Raw genomic sequence first — 12,687 nt, forward strand, 5'->3', positions numbered from 1 at the left:
GGATCTTTTACGCCCACCTGAGAGAGCAGACGGGGCCTCGGTTTAATGCCTGCAGGTTGGCTGCCGTGTTTCCCACATTACAAGTGACTCCACTCCAAAAAGTACTTTGAGACGTCTGGTGGTCGTGAAAGGCGCTATATAAATGCAAGTCTTTCTTTTTTTCTTTCAATCCAAGGGGTACACATTATTGCTGTGAGCATTGACAGCTATTCTTGTTCTGGCAGCGTTTAGGAGCCCTCTTTCTCCAACACGTAGTCTGGAAGTTGAGACGCTGATTGCATTAGTGTTATAACATAAGCCACCATTATTGTGGCCTCCCAGAGTGTTGTCCAGCACTGAAGGGGTTACAGAGAGGAGGGTACACTGCTGCAAACACTCTGATCTCTCCCCTCCTCCAGCGGTATTACGTGGTAAATGTAATATATCGGTACCATTACGCTGTAGGAAACAAATCACACTTAGCTCTAACTTTGTCCTGATATGGAGGGTACAGAGGAAATTTACGAGGATGTTGCCAGGACTGGAGAATTTTAGCTGTGAGGAAAGATTGCATAGGCTGGGGTTGTTTTTTTTGGAACAGAGGAAGCTGAGGGGAGATTTAATTGAGGTGTATACAATTAGGATGCGCTTATTTGCACTAGCAAAATGCTCTGATTGGCTCTCCATAATCACATGACCTGATTGCTGATTGGTCCCTTTGGAGGATAAGACACAAACAGCAGTTTCGATGGAATGTGTAATCACAACTGCCCAGCCCAAGTTCTGAGTGACTTTGCAAAGTATAATTCGAGCCTTCTGACTGCCGACTCCAGACAGGATAGAGCTCCCCCATCCAGCCCAAGTTCCTGACCTTATCTAACACCACCCCCCCCCGCTATAGATTGGCCATTGTGTGTGGGTCACGGATTGTTAACTAGTTTATTGGCTATGAAGTGAATAGTGACAGTGTTGTGTCTTCAGGATTTCATCCATTCCAACACTATCCCTTGTCACACACTCACTGAGCTTTCTGAGAAATTGGGTGTGGGTGTTAAGGGGTGGGGTTGGAAGAACATGATCCGTCTTCCCTGAGTTCCCTCTCTCCCCTCCGATCCCCTCTTTCTCCAACACACAGGGCCCAAGTTTCCGCCCTCTGTAAAAACGGCGCACCTCCATAAGGGTGTGCCGACTTTCTGGAATAAAAAGGGCGATGAAAACTTACCTTGTGATTCTCCGAGCTCCTCGGGACATCTTCGTGCTTGGCGTGGGGCAGCACAAAGGGTCGGGGGCGGAGCCAGGTCCCGGCGCTGAAAACAGTGCCGGGATCTCTGCACATGCGCGCTAGAGTGTGCGCGCATGTGCAGTAGCTCCTCGCAGCCCGAATCTCTGCAACGCTGCGTGGGAGGGGCCCGAAGTCAGCCGCCCCTAGACCTGGCCGAATGGGCTCCCCGGGCATTGAAGATCGGGCCTCGGGCCTCCCTCCCATCCAGCTCCTCCCCCCCCCCCCCCCCATCTAGCTCCTCCCTCCCCCCCCCTCCCTCCTTCCCGTTCAGCCACCCCCCCTCCCTCCTTCCCGTTCAGCCACCCCCCTCCCATTCAGCCTCCCTCCCGTTCAGCTCCCGCCGCTCCCATTCAGCTCCCTGCCCCTCCCTCCCATTCAGCTCCCCAACCCCCCCCTCCCATTCAGCTCCCCACCCCCCCCTCCCATTCAGCTCCCCACCCCCCCCCCTCCCGTTCAGCCTCCCCCCCTCCCTCCTTCCCGTTCAGCCACCCCCCTCCCATTCAGCCTCCCTCCCATTCAGCTCCCCCCCCCTCCCATTCAGCTCCCTGCCCCTCCCTCCCATTCAGCTCCCCACCCCCCCCTCCCGTTCAGCCTCCCCCCTCCCTCCTTCCCGTTCAGCCACCCCCTCCCATTCAGCCTCCCTCCCTCCCATTCAGCTCCCCCCGCTCCCATTCAGCCTCCCTCCCTCCCTCCCATTCAGCCTCCCTCCCATTCAGCTCCCCCCCCCTCCCATTCAGCCTTTTCTCGCCCCTCCTATTCAGCTTCCCTCCCTCCTGTTCAACCTCCCCCCCTTCCGTTCAGCCCTGCCCCCTCCTCTCCCCCTCCCTTCCCCCTCCGCTCCCCCCTCCCTCCCCCTTCCTCTCCCCCCTCCCCTCTCCTCTCCCCCTCCCTACCCACTCCTCCCTCCCCCTCCTCCACCCCCTTCCTCCTCCTCGTCCCCTCCCCCCTCCTCGTCCCCTCCCCCATCTCTCCCCCATCTCTCCCCCCACCCCTCGCTGTCAGAAACACAGAGAGACACTGGGGGAGCCCAGTTCCAGCACGCTGTTGTCGGGCTCCCGGTGCTGCAGTCAGTGAGTAGAAACTTATTTATTGATTTTTAATTTTTTTTTAAATTTTTAATTTTTTTTGATTGATTTATTGGTTGATTTATTGATTTATTTATTATTTATTATTGATGATGGCTCTTTAGTTGTAAAAGTGAAGTGTTTAATGTTTGTAAACTTCCCCCCCCCCGGTCCCTACGTCTGATTTATAAGTGTAGGCAAGGTTTTTCTGAGAGTACAAAAAGCTACACTTACTCCATTCTAAGTTAGTTTGGAGTAAGTTTTCGCTGCCTAAACTTGCAAAACAAGCGTAAGTGGCCGGACACGCCTCCTTTTGAAAAAAAAACTGTTCTAAAACCTGAACTATTCTAACTCACTAGAACTGGAGCAAAAAATGCCAAGAATTGCAATTTTAAAGGTGCTAAACTAGTTGCTCCAAAAAAATAGGAGCAACTCAGGCCGAAACTTGAGCCTTAGCCTGGTTCCACTAGTGTTATAACATAAGCCACCATTATTGTGGCCTCCCAGAGTGTTGTCTGGATCTCTCCCCTCCTCCAGTTTTATTACATGATAAATTTAATATATCGGTAGCAATACTCTGTAGGAAACAAATCGCATGTAGCTCTAACTTTGTCCTGATATGGAGAGTACAGAGGAGATTTACAAGGATATTGCCAGGACTGGAGAATTTTAGCTATGAGGAAAGATTGGATAGACTGGGGTTGGTCTCTTTGGAACAGAGGAGGCTGAGAGGAGACCTCATTGAGGTGTATAACATTATGAGGGGCCTGGATAGAGTGGATAGGAAGGACCTATTTCCCTTAGCAGAGGAGTCACTAACCAGGGGGCATAGATTTAAAGTCATTGGTAGGAGATTTAGAGGGGAGTTGAGGAGAACTTCTTCACCCAGAGGGCGTTGGGGGTCTGGAACTCACTGCCTGAAAGGGTGGTAGAGGCAGAAACCTTCATCGCATTTAAAAAGTACTGTAACCTGCAGGGCTATGGACCGAGAGCTGGAAAGTGGGATTAGGCTGGATAGCTCTTTTTGTCAGTTGGCACGGACACGATAGACAGAAATGGCCTCCTTCCGTGCTGTAAATTTCGATGATTCCATATGTTTCTTGCGTGAGGAGGACACAAAAAAATCTGCAAAAGGACATAGACAGGCTAAGTGAGTGGGCAAAAAGATTTGGCAGATAGAGTATAATGTCGGAAAGTGTGAGATCATGCACTTTGGCAGAACAAAATCAAAGAGCAAGTTATTATTTAAATGGAGGAAGATTACAAAGTGCCGCAGTACAGCGGGACCTGGGGGTACTTGTACATGAAACACAAAAGGATAGTATGCAGGTACAGCAAGTGATCAGGAAGGCCAATGGTATCTTGGCCTTTATTGCAAAGGGGATAGAGTATAAAAGCAGGGAAGTCTTGCTACAGCTATATAAGGTATTGGTGAGGCCACACCTGGAATACTGCGTGCAGTTTTGGTTTCCATATTTACGAAAGGATATACTTGCTTTGGAGGCAGTTCAGAGACGGTTCACTCGGTTGATTCTGGGGATGAGGGGGTTGACTTATGAGGAAAGGTTGAGTAGGTTGGGCCTCTACTCATTGGAATTCAGAAGAATGAGAGGTGATCTTATCGAAACGTATAAGATTATAAGGGGGCTTAACAAGGTGGATGCAGAGAAGATGTTTCCACTGGTGGGGGAGACTAGAACTAGGGGGCATGATCTTAGAATAAGGGGTCGCCCATTTAAAACTGAGATGAGGAGGAATTTCTTCTCTCAGAGGGTTGTAAATCTGTGGAATTCGCTGCCTCAGAGAGCTGTGGAAGCCGGGACATTGAATATATTTAAGACAGAAATAGACAATTTCTTAAACGATAAGGGAATAAGGGGTTATGGGGAGCGGGCAGGGAAGTGGAGCTGAGTCCATGATGGGATCAGCCATGATCTTATTGAATGGCGGAGCAGGCTCGAGGGGCTGTATGGCCTACTCCTGCTCCTATTTCTTATGTTCTTATATTGTTAAGTGATTTTCTTAGATTCTACCGCACCACTAACGAACTAAAGACATTTTATTTATTTATATTGAGCCTCACAGCCTCAGGACATCCCAAAACACTTCACAGCCAATGAATTATTTTTGAAGTGTGATCAGAGTTGTTTTATTCGCAAGCACGAGAGACAATTTGCACACAGCAAGGTCAAACTGCAGAGAGATGAACGACCAGTTAATGTGTTTTTGATTGATGACAAATGTTGACCAGGAGAACTCCCCTGCTCTTCTTCACATAGTGCCACAGGATCCGTTACATCCACTCGAGAGGGCAATCGGGTCTTTGTTTTAACACCTCACCCAAAAGGCAGCACTTAAAACGCTGGTGTACCCCTCTGAAGCATCCGCCTGGATTACATGCTTAAATCCTGGAGTGGGTCTTAAACTCAAAGGGCCCGAAATTGTCCACCGCCCAACACGGGTCGCACCTACCACTCTTGTAGTGTTGCGGCCACCACGATACACGGGAAGGACAATCCGGGGAAATTCACCGTTTTGGGTGATGTTTCCGGTCGGATCGATGTTGGTGTGGGGACGGGTCGGACTTGAAGCCGTCACTAGTGGGGCGGAAGTGGAGGCAGGTCGGAGTTCAAGCCGTCACTAGCGGGGTGGAAGTGGAGGCAGGTCGGAGTTCAAGCCGTCACTAGCGGAGCGGAAGTGGGGGCAGGTCGGAGTTGCAATCAATAGAAACATAGAAAATAGGTGCAGGAGTAGGCCATTCGGCCCTTCGAGCCTGCACTGCCATTCAATGAGTTCATGGCTGAACATGCAACTTCAGTAACCCATTTCTGCTTTCTCACCATACCCCTTGATCCCCCGAGTAGTAAGGACTTCATCTAACCCCTTTTTGAATATATTTAGTGAATTGGCCTCAACAACTTTCTGTGGTAGAGAATTCCACAGGTTCACCACTCTCTGGGTGAAGAAGTTTCTCCTCATCTCGGTCCTAAATGGCTTACCCCTTATCCTCAGACTGTGACCCCTGGTTCTGGACTTCCCCAACATTGGGAACATTCTTCCTGCATCTAACCTGTCCAAACCCGTCAGAATTTTAAACGTTTCTATGAGGTCCCCTCTCATTCTTCTGAACTCCAGTGAATACAAGCCCAGTTGATCCAGTCTTTCTTGATATGTCAGTCCCGCCATCCCGGGAATCAGTCTGGTGAACCTTCACTGCACTCCCTCAATAGCAAGAATGTCCTTCCTCAAGTTAGGAGACCAAAACTGTACACAATACTCCAGGTGTGGCCTCACCAAGGCCCTTACAACTGTAGTAACACCTCCCTGCCCCTGTACTCAAATCCCCTCGCTATGAAGGCCAACATGCCATTTGCTTTCTTAACCGCCTGCTGTACCTGCATGTCAACCTTCAATGACTGATGTACCATGACACCCAGGTCTCGTTGCACCTCCCCTTTTCCTAATCTGTCACCATTCAGATAATAGTCTGTCTCTCTGTTTTTACCACCAAAGTGGATAACCTCACATTTATCCACATTATACTTCATCTGCCATGCATTTGCCCACTCACCTAACCTATCCAAGTCACTCTGCAGCCTCATAGCATCCTCCTCGCAGCTCACACTGCCACCCGACTTAGTGTCATCCGCAAATTTGGAGATACTACATTTAATCCCCTCGTCTAAATCATTAATGTACAATGTAAACAGCTGGGGCCCCAGCACAGAACCTTGCGGCACCCCTCTAGTCACTGCCTGCCATTCTGAAAAGTACCCATTTACTCCTACTCTTTGCTTCCTGTCTGACAACCAGTTCTCAATCCACGTCAGCACACTACCCCCAATCCCATGTGCTTTAACTTTGCACATTAATCTCTTGTGTGGGACCTTGTGCGGGGCAGAAGTGGGGGCGGGTCAGAGTTCAAGCCGTCACTAGCGGGGCGGAAGTGGGGGCGGGTCAGAGTTCAAGCCGTCACTAGCGGGGCGGAAGTGGGGGCGGGTCAGAGTTCAAGCCGTCACTAGCGGGGCGGAAGTGGGGGCGGGTCGGAGTTGAAGCCGTCACTAGCGGGGCGGAAGTGGGGGCGGGTCATGGTGAATCCGTCACTAGCGGGGCGGAAGTGGGGGCGGGTCGGAGTTGAAGCCGTCACTAGCGGGGCGGACGTGGGGGCAGGTCATGGTGAATCCGTCACTAGCGGGGCGGAAGTGGGGGCGGGTCATGGTGAATCCGTCACTAGCGGGGCGGAAGTGGGGGCGGGTCATGGTGAATCCGTCACTAGCGGGGCGGAAGTGGGGGCAGGTCGGAGTTGCCGACGCTTGAAGTAGTGAGCGCCATGCTGATGACATCATCGAGCTAGTGCCTCACAACGTCCCTCCCCTTCAGTTAAAGGGGAGGGCCGCTGCGAACTCTGCGCACTCGACCACCAGGGAGGGTTCTGGCTGGGCCAGCGGCCTGGCCCCCAGGAGGGGTTGCACTGTCCCTCAATATAAGCAATGTGTGCGAACAACCTGCCTTGATGCAATTACTGGGATAGACACCAGTAACCCTTGGCGTGCATGCTGCTTCTTGCTTGTGGCTGCTCCCGCGCACGGGTGTCACTAGCGCCTTTTGTGACAGTTCCTGGAGGCACACCGACGAGGGCCGCTGTTGATACGCAGATGAGGCAATAACCGCAACGGTGAGCGAGCGTTCCCTTCACACTCAGCCCACCAACAGGGATTTTCAGGACGAGAACAAGTTGCTGCATCGTGATGTTGAAGGAGAGCATTTTATATAATTAATAAAAGACACGATAAAAAGGGGCTTCCGAGACTTGACTCCAGCCGGCAGACCACTGCCTGGATCAGGAGAGACATCCAGTGAGCTTTGTGCTCCACTTGAGTTGGACGAACGCATCAAGCAACGCGGTTTCTCAGTGACGGGCAAAGTATTAAGGAGAGCAAATGAAAGCAAGCTTCTGTAAAATCATAGAATCATAGAAATTTCCAGGACAGAAGGAGGCCATTTCAGCCCATCGTGTCCACGCCACCTGACCAAGAGCTATCCAGCCTAATCCCACTTTCCAGCTCTAGGTCCGTAGCCCTGCAGGTTACGGCACTTCAGGTGCACATCCAAGTACTTTTTAAATGTGGTGAGGGTTTCTGCCTCTACCACCCTTTCAGGCCGTGAGTTCCGGACCCCACCACCCTCTGGGTGAAAAAAATTCCTCTCAAATCCCCCCTAATCCTAACTCTAAAGCTCCTACCAATTACTTTAAATCTTTGCCCCCTGGTTGTTGACCTCTCTGCTAGGGGAAATAGATCCTTCCTATCCACTCTATCTAGGCCCCTCATAATTTTATACACCTTAATAAAGTACCCCCTCAGCCTCCTCTGTTCCAAGGAAAACAACCCCAGCCTATCCAATCTTCCCTCATTGCTAAAATTCTCCAGTCCAGGCAACATCCTCGTAAATCTCCTCTGTACCCTCTCCAGTGCAATCACATCCTTTCTGTCATGTGGTGACCAGAACTGCACGCAGTATTCTAGCTGTGGCCTAACTAATGTTTTATACGGTTCAAGCTTAACCTCTCTGCTCTAAAAGAGAGGATTCCATTTGGGGTATAAAACATTCCAGGTTGAAACCTTTGAAAATGATGGGATGGAATCGGTCTTTGATGAAAGCGGGCGATGGTGAATCGACAGCCTCTTTTACACAGTCGGTGGAATCGCAATTCGGTGTAAAACGGGTGGTCGATTCTCCATCAACCATTCTGGGCTATTGCCCCGCACCCGAGACCAATTTCACCCCCTCACCCATATTCAGTGTCAGCCGTGGCTCAGTGGGCAGCACTCTCGCCTCTGAGTCAGAAGGTTGTGGGTTCAAGTCCCACTCCAGGGACTTGAGCACAAAAATCTAGGCTGACACTCCCAGTGCAGTGCTGAGGGAGCGCCGCACTGTCAGAGGTGCTGCCTTTCGGATGAGACGTTAAACCGAGGCCCCGTCTGCTCTCTCATGTGGATGTAAAAGATCCCATGGCCTCTATTTCAAAGAAGAGCAGGGGAGTTCTCCCCGGTTCCTGGGCCAATATTTATCCCTCCCCTAACACCTAAAAACAGATTATCTGGGTCATTATCACATTGCTGTTTGTGGGAGCTTGCTGTGCGCAAGTTGGCTGCCGTGTTTCCCACATTACAACAGTGACTACACTCCAAAAAGTACTTCATTGGCTGTAAAGTGCTTTGAGTCATCCGGTGGTCGTGAAAGTCGCTATATAAATGCTCTTTCTTTCTCTCTTTCTTTCTTTCTTTCTTTCTTTCTTTCTTTTCTTTCTTTCTTTCTTTCTCTTTCTTTCTTTTTCTTTCTTTCGCTCTTTCTTTCTCTCTTTCTTTCTTTCTTTCTTTCTTTCTTTCTTTCTCCCCTTCCTTCCTTCCTGCCTTTCTTTCTTATTCCTTTTATAGTTTTGACAATACATCCTTTTGTCATGAATTTGTGACAAATATTCTCTCGTCACGGAGTCTGTACTTTTCAAACTATTAAAACCCAAAGTGGGCGAATTGCGCTGAGCCGAGGGCCCAGAGTGATCTGGAAAGTCTTGGGTCAGATCCCTGACTTGCTGATCTCAGCCGGGATGGAGGGTGGGGTGAGGGAGGTGAAGGGGGGACCACTGAGATTTGAACCTGTTGCCTCTCTGCTAGGGGCTCTGGGAGCTGCCGGCCACCTGGAAGAGCTCACCGCTGCCATTGCCATCCCTCGGGGCCGGAAACAGAGTCGGCCACAAGCCGAAGATCCGGCCCTTTTAAAAGTTGTGCTTGTTGACTGACAATTGGGAAAATAACAGCAAAAAGAATATTTACTTTATGTCTGCTTGTACCATAAGCTGTCGCCCGTTTCTCAGACTCCCTCTTTGAGGCTGCAAACTTTGCTGGCAGATGTGCTGCTGTGGGCTTTAACGTGTCACTTCCAATATGGATCTCGGCAGCACCGTGCATGCTTTCCGAAATCTGTCCAGCAGCGATGACAGAGAGCAGTATGGGCGTGCTTCACAGATAACTACCTTGGAAAATGCACTGTCAGCACTGACTAGTATCTTGGGACTCTGCTGCGTTCAAATATTTAATGTTTCTATTTTAATTCTGAGGGTAAGATTTCATCTTCACTGCCTGGGTGGTTATCCATTTCTATCTCTCTATCTCGCTCCCTATCCTATGTCTATCTATCTCTCGCTTATTCTCTCTTTCCTCCCTCCCTCTCTCTTTCTCGCTCTCCCTCTCTCTTCCTCCCTCACTCTATCTCCCTCTCTTCCACCCTCACTCTATCTCCCTCTCTTCCACCTCTCTTTCCTCTCTCTTTCTCTCTCTCTCCCTCCCTCACTCTATCTCCCTTTCTTCCACCTCTCTTTCCTCCCTTCCTCTCTCTTTCTCTCTCTCTCCCTCCCTCACTCTATCTCCCTCTCTTCCTCACTCTTTCCTCCCTTCCTCTCTCTTTCTCTCTCTCTCCCTCTCTCTTCCTCTCTCACTCTATTCCTCTCTCACTCTATTCCTCTCTTTCTACCTCTCTCTTACCTCCCTTTCTCTCGCTCTTCCTCCCACCCTCTATCTCCCTCTCAACCTCTTCCCCCTCGCTTCTTGTCCTCCCTCTCTATCCCTTCCTCTCTAACTGATTCTAACAAAAACATTCTAACAGCTTTGTCAAACACGATTTCCCTTTCATAAATCGGTGTTGACTCTGCCTAATCCTCTTGGAATTTGCGGTAATCTGCGGTCAGCGTAGAAACGATGGAGGTCGCCGCTGAGCTAGAAGAAAGTTGCCCACAAAGATCTCGCGATCTCTGTGGGGAAAAGTTTAGTTTTCTCGACGTGCAATTGATTGCAGCGCTGTCAATCGGGGATTCCGAGCTGTGATGTCAGCAACATGTCTAAGCAGCCAATCAGATTGAAGAATTCTCACAGACAGCAAACCAGGAAATGAAAAGCAGTGATTATCTGCACTTTAAAAAAATGTTACAGAGAACGAACTAAAGATCGAAACATATACATGGGGTTAAGATAGAACCTGAAATATCATGAACAAACCTTAAAAAGAAATGTTAAAAAATTTTTTTAAATCTAATATTTTTGATCATAATGGAGACATTTGACACACAAATATAAAGATGAGTGTTTCAGGGCCAGAACGGGCTACAAAGGGGGCCAGAAGACCGGGCCAGGAAACGGCAGGGCCTAATTTGCATCCGAAGCCTCTGATTCATGCCCGCAGCAAGCCAGAGGTACACCAGGTGCCGGGTGGGGGAGGTGAGGATGATCGCAATCAACGAGGGACTGGGGGTGGCAGAGGGGCGGGGGGAGGCAAGCGGAGATCGGGGCTGGCCAGCCGGAGGGTTGTGGCCGACCTCAGGATGATCGGTGGGAGGATGGTCCGGAGGGGGTGAGTTTGGTAGGTGTAATGTATTTGATTCATGAGTTCTTTGCTTAAGAATTCATCGCAACACATTGCTATCGAGAACTAGTTGGTTTATTAACAAAGGTTTAACATAGAAACATAGAAACTAGGTGCAGGAGTAGGCCATTCGGCCCTTCGAGCCTGCACCACCATTCAATAAGATCATGACTGATCATTCACCTCAGTACCCCTTTCCTGCTTTCTCTCCATACCCCTTGATCCCTTTAGCCATAAGGGCCATATCTAACTCCCTCTTGAATATATCCAATGAACTGGCATCAACAACTCTCTGCGGTAGGGAATTCCACAAGTTAACAACTCTCTGAGTGAAGAAGTTTCTCCTCATTTCGGTCCTAAATGGCTTACCCCTTATCCTTAGATTATGTCCCCTGGTTCTGGACTTCCCCAACATCGGGAACATTCTTCCTGCATCTAACCTGTCCAATCCCATCAGAATCTGTAAGTTTCTATGAGATCCCCTCTCATCCTTCTAAACTTCAATATATAAAGGCCCAGTTGATCCAGTCTCTCCTCATATGTCAGTCCTGCTATCCCTGGAATTAGTCTGGTGAACCTTCGCTGCACTCCCTCAATAGCAAGAACGTCCTTCCTCAGATTAGGAGACCAAAACTGAACACAATATTCCAGTTAAGGCCTCACCAAGGCCGTGTACAACTGCAATAAGATCTCCCTGCTCCTATACTCAAATCCCCTAGCTATGAAGGCCAACATACCATTTGCCTTCTTCACCGCCTGCTGTACCTGCATGCCAACTTTCAATGACTGATGTACCATGACCCCCAGGTCTCGTTGCACCTCCCCCTTTCCTAATCTGCCGCCATTTAGATAATATTCAGCCTTCGTGTTTTTGCCCCCAAAGAGGATAACCTCACATTTATCCACATTATACTGCATCTGCCATGCATTTGCCCACTCACCTAACCTGTCCAAGTCACCCTGCAGCCTCTTAGCATCCTCCTCACAGCTCACACCACCACCCAGTTTAGTGTCATCTGCAAACTTGGAAATATTACATTCAATTCCTTCATCATTTATGTATATTGTAAATAGCTGGGGTCCCAGCACTGAGCCCTGAGGCACCCCACTAGTAACTGACTGCCATTCTGAAAAGGACCCGTTTATCCCAACTCTCTGCTTCCTGTCTGCCAACCAGTTCTCTATCCATGTCAGTACATTACCCCCAATACCATGTGCTTTGATTTTGCACATCAATTTCTTGTGTGGCACACCAATCTCTTGTGTAGACAATCACACTACACATTACCAGTTCATCCACCAGGCTCTCAACTGCCTGTATTCACTCAAGTTTAGAAGAATGAGGGGATCTTATTGAAACGTATAAAATTCTGACAGGGCTGGACAGACTGGATGCAGGGAGGATGTTTCCCTGGGGCTGGGAAGTCTAGAACAAGGGGTCACAGTCTCAGGATACGGGGTAGGAAATTTAGGAGCGAGATGAGGAGAATTATTTTCACTCAGAGGTTGGTGAACCACAGAGATTGAATGATCAGCCATGATCTTATTGAATGGTGGTGCAGGCTTGAAGGGCCGAATGGCCTACTCCTGCACCTAATTTCTATGTTTCTCTGTTTCTGTGAATCTGTGGAATTCTGTACCACAGAAGGCTATGGAGGCCAAGTCACTGAATATGTTTATGAGAGAGATAAATAGATTTCTAGACACAAAGGGCATCATGGGGTATGGGGAAAAAGCGGGAATATGGTGTTGAGATAGAGGATCAGCCATGATCATACTGAATGGCGGTGTAGGCCCGAAGGGCCGAATGGCCTACTGCTCCTATTTCCTATGTTTCTAGACCTCATCGTGGATTACCCAGACCCAACTGGCTGGGGTTTGATTGAGTCTTGTGAACATCACGTGACTGTCGAAGCCACTCACAATGCAACAGATCTACAACTATTT

At 49.3% G+C, this 12,687-nt stretch overlaps 1 protein-coding gene across 1 annotated transcript in view; it reads left to right on the forward strand.

Moving 5' to 3' along the window:
* The window catches only part of nav3 (neuron navigator 3), a 463,067-nt gene that overhangs the window by 286,027 nt on the left and 164,353 nt on the right, over positions 1 to 12,687 (forward strand). The window lies entirely within an intron of this gene.

The sequence above is a fragment of the Pristiophorus japonicus genome, chromosome 15 (genome assembly GCF_044704955.1).
Source record: "Pristiophorus japonicus isolate sPriJap1 chromosome 15, sPriJap1.hap1, whole genome shotgun sequence".
Lineage (NCBI taxonomy): Eukaryota > Metazoa > Chordata > Chondrichthyes > Pristiophoridae > Pristiophorus > Pristiophorus japonicus.